We start from the raw sequence: 8,948 nt of genomic DNA, 5'->3' as shown, positions 1-8,948 counted from the left end.
AAGTTTCACTTGAATTTCTTTTATTTTATATAACACTATTGTCCTCATCTATGATATCCTACCTCCAGAAGACAGTATCATGCCACCTCATTGTTTAAAGTGCCCATATCATGTTCTAAAAACTCCTGCCTTTCCTTTAAAGTATACATGCCTGGTGCATCAAAGCCCTTACTGGTATTAAATGTGTTAAGGAAAGTTATAAAACTCAGACTTCAGCCAAGCAAGAAATCTCTTTATTTAAGAACAAGATTATGGGAGACCAAGTAAAATAAGCCTATGTCTCCCCGAGCTAAGGGAGAGCTCTTATTTTTATAGTAAAATCACACAGTATAAATGAAACATTAATATACAGTCTAGCTGACTGACCAGAAAGAGCAATAGATGTTTCTGCAATATCCTGCTGACAGTACAATCTTGCGCTTTCTTATCATAGCCCTGGCCATACTGTATGACTAATTCTATTTCTATATAGCTGAGATAACTAAGCACGAGATTTCACATTTGATAGGCGAATTAACATTAACATTCTAAATTGCATCCATTTTAATTCAAGATGGATTCCAGTCTTGATTTGTTTTCTTATAAAAATCTCATTTCTTCTGTCCCCCATCTGATACTATGAAGCATTATTTGCAGTTCACCCCAAAACAAAAACTGAAAGCTGTAAACATGCCAAGACATTGTTCAACATTTCATCAGATATTTTTTTTTCAAGCTGTACCAACATAACCTTTACATGCACATTTTTCTTTACTTTTAACGAAAATAATTTTATTAGCAAGAAATGCATCCTGTCTACCTGTATAACGTAAAGTTATCTGATTTTTTATTTTATCTAAACACATTATCATACATCTTTCTAAAACTGGTTAGTCAGGATGTTTGTACACTTGGCAGTTTTACTTTGATACCAAAGCTTTGCATAAAAATAGAAATAATGCAAGAATAATTGTAACCACCCATGATTTCTGTTCTGCAGCACAAAAGCCCTAATTCCCAAATAAACCTTAGTGCCTTAAAAGCTGGAAGTTTGCCGGCCCCAGACATGACATCATCCAATTCTACATGGGAAAGTCCTTTAAATGTAGCCTGTTCTAGATTGTGACAGTAAATCTGTGATGCCTCAGTTTTGCTGACTAGATTTCTTAAGGGATACAGTCTTTAGTCTGATTTTTTTTTTGTTGAATGTTTCTGATTTTTCCTGAAGGTAGGCTATCTGTATGATGAATAGCTGGACCTACATATCCAATGAACCCCTCCCTCCACATTTGTTGGAAGTCACCAGTAAGGTTTGTTGATGCAAATAATGTATATTTTGTTACAGAGTCCAATAGATGAGGTAGCCAGGAGGAAGGCCACAGTTCATTAGTGTTGTGTCTGTCTGTGGCATGGGGGAGGGGGGTAGTGCTGGTAGGAGTCTAGGAAATTATACCATTAGTGTAGATTATCCAATCAAGATGATGCTGGGTATTGTGTAAGGAATCACTCAATGTCTTTTGTGAAGGATGCCCATTTTTGTTGCTGATAAAAGTTATGGTCGTGTTGGCTACAAAGATTTGCAGGGCAGTACAGTTCACTTTGATGCAGGTTTTGGTAAGAATCGCCTCACACTGGCTTTACAAACAGGGTTAAGTTCCTTGTTACTGGATACAGGTAATCATCTTTTTTTCCTGATGACTGATGATGTAGATAGATGAAAGGACTATCTGTTCTTGTTGTCTTCCTGGTGTTTGGCATCGACAGTTCATAAGACTTTGGGTATTCTGATACATTGTATAGGATACCTGTCATGGGTACTCTCACCCTATGAGCAGAAGTAATGTCAGAACACACCCAGCATTTTGACATTTTCACTGTTTTAGTAGTAAGGACACCAGAGTGTTATACTTCTCTTAGTAGAAGAAAAACAGTATTGGTGATGTCCATGAAGTCAGAAGTGCAGCTGCATGACAAACATGATTGAAACATTAATTCTAAAGTTGCAGTACTATTGAAATGAAAATAAATACAGTGGCTATTCAAGGAATTGTAGGAAGGGATGAGTTATTCCGGCTTGATGACTACTTTGATGACTCCCAGATATGACATAATGATTCCCACAAGTGGCACTTAGTCTCTTGATTTGCATGATGTATCTAAAGTCAAGTAATCTGGATCACTGGGTAATGACATCACAAGTGACATCGGGTCGATAATTCTCTCATGCAGTGGCAGCAGGTTGGGTCATGGCTCTGGTCTTATTAGAAGCCCCAGGATTAGGATTGATGGTAGGCATAGCTGCTCCTGGTCCTAATGGTCCCTGGTGGTTTCTGACATTCCCAGATGGCTTTCCGACATCTGTGTGGATTTTTCTGATGTGGGAAACTGAGATCCATGTTGTTGAACCAGCACATTGGATGGCTGTGGCTGTTGCTGTTGTGGAGATGAAAAGGAAAGGACCCTTTCTTCTGGGCTGAGGCAAATGCTGTCAGGTAAATGATCTAATATAGATCCAATCATTGGATTTGATGTCATGTCTGGGGGGGGGTCAGGCTGCTGTTCAGCTGATGCTGTTTAGGAACGAATCTGCTGTAGAACAGAAACAAGTTTTTATTATACAGAAAAATTGTTTTATCAACATTTTACTATTCCAGAGTCTTGGGGAGAAATGAGACCAGTGATACTGAGCAAACAAATTCAGTTTTTGCACAATTGTTATACTATCTGGCTAGTGAAATGGGTGCCCCTGTCTAACTGGATTCAACATGGAACTCCAGACCTTAGAGTGATTATGTTTTTGGCTATGTCATTTAACTTGCTTGGATAGATTTTAACCCACTTAGAAAATATATTACTAATAAATAACAAAAAGTCTGACATTGAGGCAGCTCACAGAAAACGAAAAGAATTCCATGATTTATGTAATATTTGGCTATGAAACATTATATTGAATGCATGCCTGTGCATTAACCATTTTCCATATAAAATCATACATGTAAGGGGCATATCAGTTAGTCTGGCAACTTGACACATAAGCATTTTTGGAGGGCGAAAAAAATACTACAGCCAAACCAATTGTGGTAAAAATAATGCAGTGCTACTACCTTTTCACCTGAACGGCACCATAATAAGTCAAATGAATGGCAGCAGCTGCAGTCACATGACCACCTTAGCTTTTCAGAGTCTCCAGTCTGTTCTTGAAAAAAACTTTTTGTAATGTTACAGGAACATCTTAGTTTGAAATGACTGCAAAATGATAGCCCAAACAGAGTTAAAATGTGCAGTCTATTTAGTCACCATATATACAAGGGAATTTTATTTTCCAATTTAAAAGTCAGCAGTCTTGTGGGTGGTACATTTAAACACACTGGTTTATTTTAGTAATGAGTGCATCTAACAATTGCTACAACATGCATTTCTTTTTTATGACAGAATATGATGATTTTGAATATCTTCTTTCCCTCTCTAGTGTCCCAAACATGTGAATTATCACTTAAGGATAATGTGAGACTATGAAAACATTAACTATTTTATCCTTTGCTAGTTTGCAAGCTTCAGTGATAACTATTAATTTTGCAACTTGAGTCGGTACATTTCCATTTAATTGCCCTCTAAGCAGGATTTGGTCTGTGGTGCCAAGAGAAAATGTTGCCATGACTGGGTTATCTCTCTGTGAATACAGGATTAATCTACAAACAGGATGTGTTCTGAATGTCTGCTAGGTCTGATCCAGAAGAAAACACATGGTTAAGCAACATAAGCCCACAGTTGTAAGGCTTTTTCTCAGCCCCTGTTAGAACAAAAAATGCAGAATTTAAAGGTGGACACATGAGTTTTAGGAAGGGGTTATTTAATAGTGAAAGCTCATATTAGAAAGTTAAAATGCTGACAAGTACTGAGTCCCTTTATAATAACAAGGTTTCTACACAATGTGGAACTGCAACAAAGATTCTGTGTCCAAGTGTAAATGAAAATGTCACATCCAGTATCCTGGCAGGTGTTGCCACTGCCTTAAAGCAGCGAGGGAGAGCTAATGCAACACAATTTAAGTTAGTGCTAAAATATATACACTACAAGTCTGAAAACATTATTTCTGTGTGGCATTAACAAACCTAATGCTACTATGTTATGCTCACAACAGAACAAGAACATTTTTTTGAATAATTAGGCAAACCATGGGCATGAGGTTTATGGATGATGATTTTCAGATGAATTACTGCATTCTCATGTTTTTCTTGCCTATGTAGTGGTTCTGAAATGTCTCTCTTTAAAACCTACTTCTGCAAAATTATAATTTCATTGTCTACAATAACCTGTTAATCTAAGAAAAGCACTGAGCTGCTTCAAGTTTGTATTGTGTGATACAGACTGAATAGCAGAAAACTGAGAAGGAAGAATGTGATGTGCCTCTGCAGAAATGCGATGTCCTAGGTACTGAACCTATGGCTTTCTCAACTGCAATTTCTTTTTGTCCTTTTGTAAATAAAAGCAAACAGATATTGACTGTCAGAGGAATTGAAATAGAGAAAAGATAAAAACAGAAATGTCAATAACAGCAAAAGTAGAGGAAATTGAACAAAGAATTGTAGTTGGGTTAAGCAGGAATAGCTATTGAATTTACAGCTCTAAGGTCCTGAATGCACCTATACATTTTTTTTCTGGTTTCTTAACAGGTAGTATGTGTGTGTTACATGGAGTTTTATTTTGCACTATGATTCTTTCAAAAAATGTTGTGGAAATTATGTGTGCATTTCTCTCCTCTTCCTTTACTGAGAGGGGATACTGAATTCTCTGTCTATGGCAGCAGTGATTCAAAGTTTAAAGTTTTATTTTATAGATTCTGCATCTTTAATTTAGCTTACTTCATTGTCATGGGCAAGTTGTGTGATGGAATGAAAGCATGAGTTGCCACTGAAGTTGACAGGTGGCTGTTCGATTCCTAGGATAGCAAACAGTGTTTTTATGTATATTGGGACTAGGAGGGTAGAAATCAGAGGATAGTGGTTTGCAGGGATGGGCTTAGGTCTCAATTAAGACTAATTTGATGGGGCCTCGTTCAGCTGACCACCCACCTGCCATCCCAACCCTCCTTCCACTTGCTCATGGACTTAAAACTGTTTTAGGTTAGGCAATAGGAATATATGCCATTATTAAATATTAAAAATAAAACAATATGTGTATTTATTAGCCTATGTTTTGTCATAAAACATGTTAAAACAGAGGTAAACTATTGGACTCCTAGATTACCTGCAGATCCAAAATCTACTGTAGCTCCTCTCTCAGGGTCTACTTATCTCACTCAGACACAGTATAAGAGGCCTGTTCGATGGACCTCTGAGGCCCTGTGTCTACATGGTACATCATCAGATGGATGCATCCTAGCTTATTAGTAAACATGTTCCCAAACTCCTATAGTACTGCTCAGATCTCCTAAACCTGGGAAGGACATAGCCGAACACTTCACCCTTGTCTCCCCACCTAGACAGCAGTTCTTTTTTATTTTTATTTTTTTTATTTCTCCCTCTATACTTAAACGGCTAAAATCAGCCAAAAAAAATTTTAATTTTTATAATTTTGAAATGGTTTTGCAGCCAATGGCCATATTTTTCGCCATTGGCATGCCTAATGCTCATAATACTTGGCTTTACTTTGAGCTGTCCCCATTTTGATTTTTGCAGAAATGTGCACGGTTAGTAACTGAATACATTTCTGCAGCGGACACTGTTCTGACACGGATACTGTCTGCATACTGAATCACTAATTCACCTCATTTGCATGGTTTACACCAACAGATGAGGTACTTAGCATTATTCAGTGGTGTCCATGTAAGAATAGTGCTGGGAGCCTTGTGCATGCCCCCAGCCTTGTTTACTGGCTCTCTCGGCAGCTGTAATCCGTTGTATAACTGCTACACTATTCTTACACAGAAAATCGCTCTATGTAAGCTTTATCGAATCTTGGGGTATGTGTTTTGCCATTGTATAGCATTGTGGTTATTTAATACAGTGTTGGTTTCTGATGACACAATCAATGCACAGGATGACATGAAAAAGCAACTGAAGTTTGAATATCCTTTTAATATGACAAGAGTATAATAGCATTGTTATATTTTATCTTATACAAATATGAGCTTTTTATGTTAGCAAAATTCTGGGTACTATTAGTGACACAAAGTTGTTTATCTATCTATCTATCTATCTATCTATCTATCTATCTATCTATCTATCTATCTATCTATTTCTCTAAATTCTATATCTGTATGATTTATTACTTTCTGGTAAGCCTAGTAGGTATAACTGCCTTTTTATTTAGGTTGCCCTTTTTCAGTTTTTGGTTAACAGAATTGTTCAGTCAAATAGTATGCAACTGGATACTGTAAACATAAACCTTTGGTGCAAAGGCAGCTTTTTAGAGTTAATGTGTGTGTGTGTGTGTGTGTGTGTGTGTGTGTGTGTGTGTGTGTGTGTGTGTGTGTGTGTGTGTGTGTGTGTGTGTGTGCCTGTATTAGAGCATGTATGGGAGAGTCTGGTTTGATACATTTTGTTTAAAGTGAATATCTGTTTTGTCAACACGATTTGGTTGACAAAACAGGTAGTCAAGAGATGTGCAAAACTGCACAATCCTCATGACTGGGGAATATGTCCTTTCCCTGGTATTGTGTGATCTTGGAGTTAGTATACAGAATTACATGGGACTGTGTGTGTGTGTGTGTGTGTGTGTGTGTGTGTGTGTGTGTGTGTGTGTGTGTATGGGAGGGGTACATGGGGACTTGACTCCCTGCATAAAAATATGTTTTAAACATTTCATTTGCTGTTTTAATGTGCATGCTCCAAGATTATTCCTCAGCACATGAGTAGGGATGTGCTGACATTTGCTATGTTGATTTTTTCTTGTTGATCTTAGCAATGTCAGCATTTGGGTATTTCAGTCAAATTTCATACAGATACATAAAACTGGTTAGCACCTACATGCTTTATAACTCTTCACTAGCTCCATTTTTAATGCATCAATCATATCAATCATTTTCCTGGACATACGTGCATGGTCTCCCTGAACAATTTGTTACAAGAAGAATCCCTGGCTACCCAAACAGAATAATCAAATAAATTATCTAAGAAATATGGACAAAAATAAAAGAAAATGTTCAAATTGTCACTGGAAAAATAGGAAAACTACTACATAAAATGTGAAGTACTTTAATGTGATTGAAAATATTGCCATGTTTTTAAATTGACTGTGAACATACAGCATGAAGTAACTGTTATAATTTATGTCATTCAAAGTTTAAGAACAAGAAAATACAATTGTTTCTAGTAAATAATAGGAATCTAGTCACTGTAACTGTCAACAATTCTTCTGATTTATCTCACAATTTTGATATTTTGCCAGGCAGATCGAAGTAGAATGCAGACCTGTAATAGCACCCTTCTCTTCAGTGGGAATGGTTTGAAACCATAAAGAGTTACTTATGGCTCCTGGTTTGCAAGTTAAAGCAAATGTTGTGGTCAGTTTTCTCTGGTTATTATAGACATCCTCTAGATATACTGATGAAATATATAAAATCTATTGTTTTACATTTTAAAATGCTGTTGTGAGAATATGGTGACATTCACATATTTCATTACAGAATCCAAGAGCATTCAAATGTAGAAACATGAAAAGTAATAATGCTTAAAATGCATTTAAGTCACGTTACCTGTATTGTTGTGAGGAAGTAATGTATCATCTGAGTGGCACAGCCAAACTATGCTAAAGACCGTCAGAAACTTCATTTTTTCCATTCAGTAGCTTTGATAATTTTTCTGCTTTGTCTCAAGATCATCAGAAGTGTACATTAACTATCTGTATAGTGCCCAAATATGTTTAATATTTATCTGTGGAAAGTAAGAACTACTTAAAAAAATGCATTATCTTTCTGGTGGGTTTCCTGTATTTATACCAGTCTTCTATCCATGCAAACTTCTTTGGTAAACAAATGTCACTAAAGGATGTTACAAAACCAATGAAGACAGCAGTCCTCATATCAGTATAAAAAAGATACTTCCTTTTCAGGGCACTTTTAAGTTGTCATGACATAAACTGCCAGGGTATGTGAGATGAGTTTTTTTTTTTTTTTGTTAGAAACTTATTACAGTAACTAGGGTAGTTTTCCAAAATGGCAAATGATACAAGCTTAATCCTGTATTACTGTTATAGCTGTAGCTTTTGTGAATCCTTATTCTGCTATGGTGCTTTGTCAACCTCTTCTTAGTACTGTACACAGCAAGCAAGATAATTGTGCTTGGCATTCCATCCAGTTTATTTCTGAACAGTGAATATAACAGGATTCCCTAGCCTACACACTATTTATGTGTACAGACCACATGTCAAGAGGCTACTTGCCATATGGTTAAGGTATTTCCCTCCCATGCAAGATACAAAGTTCCATCCTGACCTCCAGCCAATGCCTGTTTGGAGTTTGCATGTTTTCCCCTGTGTCTCTGTGGGGTATATTGAGTGTTTACATCTCAAACTCACCCAAGAATTGAGCATGGACAATAGCACAAATTCTAGATTGTGCCCTCTATGGGGTAGAGTTGTATAAACCAACTATTTTGGCATCTACTGTAGTGTTCAGTATCCTCAAGATAGGACAACACAGATCACAGATTGCATGCTATGGCAGGGCTAGTCAACAATGTACAAATATAGCTGTAGGTGATTTTGCCATTGATAACTGTGTTGAGGACCCCAGCCTACAACAATTTACACCAGGGACCCATTGTAATTGTGGGAGGGGTGTATGTGCCCCTATTGGCCATGAGTGCCTATAAACTACTTGCCGGCCAGTGTGCAGTTGCCCAGCTTGGCTTACCTGCAATAGCTCTGTTGAGCAAAAGCTGGATGTAAAACTAATCAACCTGACAAACATTAACTAAGAATTGCTACACTCAATGAAGGTTCACTGACAGGATGCAGCTTGGAACTGG

The 8,948-nt window shown here is 37.1% G+C and overlaps 1 long non-coding RNA gene across 1 annotated transcript; it reads right to left on the bottom strand.

The window, feature by feature from the left end:
* Positions 1–211: 211 nt before the first annotated feature.
* On the bottom strand, positions 212–7,999 carry LOC122795681. Its single transcript, XR_006363846.1, has 2 exons — positions 7,676–7,999; positions 212–2,568 (listed from the first exon to the last, which is right to left on the bottom strand). It is a non-coding gene; the product is annotated as an uncharacterized LOC122795681 (long non-coding RNA).
* Positions 8,000–8,948: the final 949 nt, after the last annotated feature.

The sequence above is a fragment of the Protopterus annectens genome, chromosome 2.part2 (genome assembly GCF_019279795.1).
Source record: "Protopterus annectens isolate FY-2018-M chromosome 2.part2, PAN1.0, whole genome shotgun sequence".
Classification (NCBI taxonomy): domain Eukaryota; kingdom Metazoa; phylum Chordata; order Ceratodontiformes; family Protopteridae; genus Protopterus; species Protopterus annectens.
The sequence above is the reverse complement of the archived record's forward strand: the minus strand, read 5'-3'. Positions and strand labels throughout refer to the sequence as shown.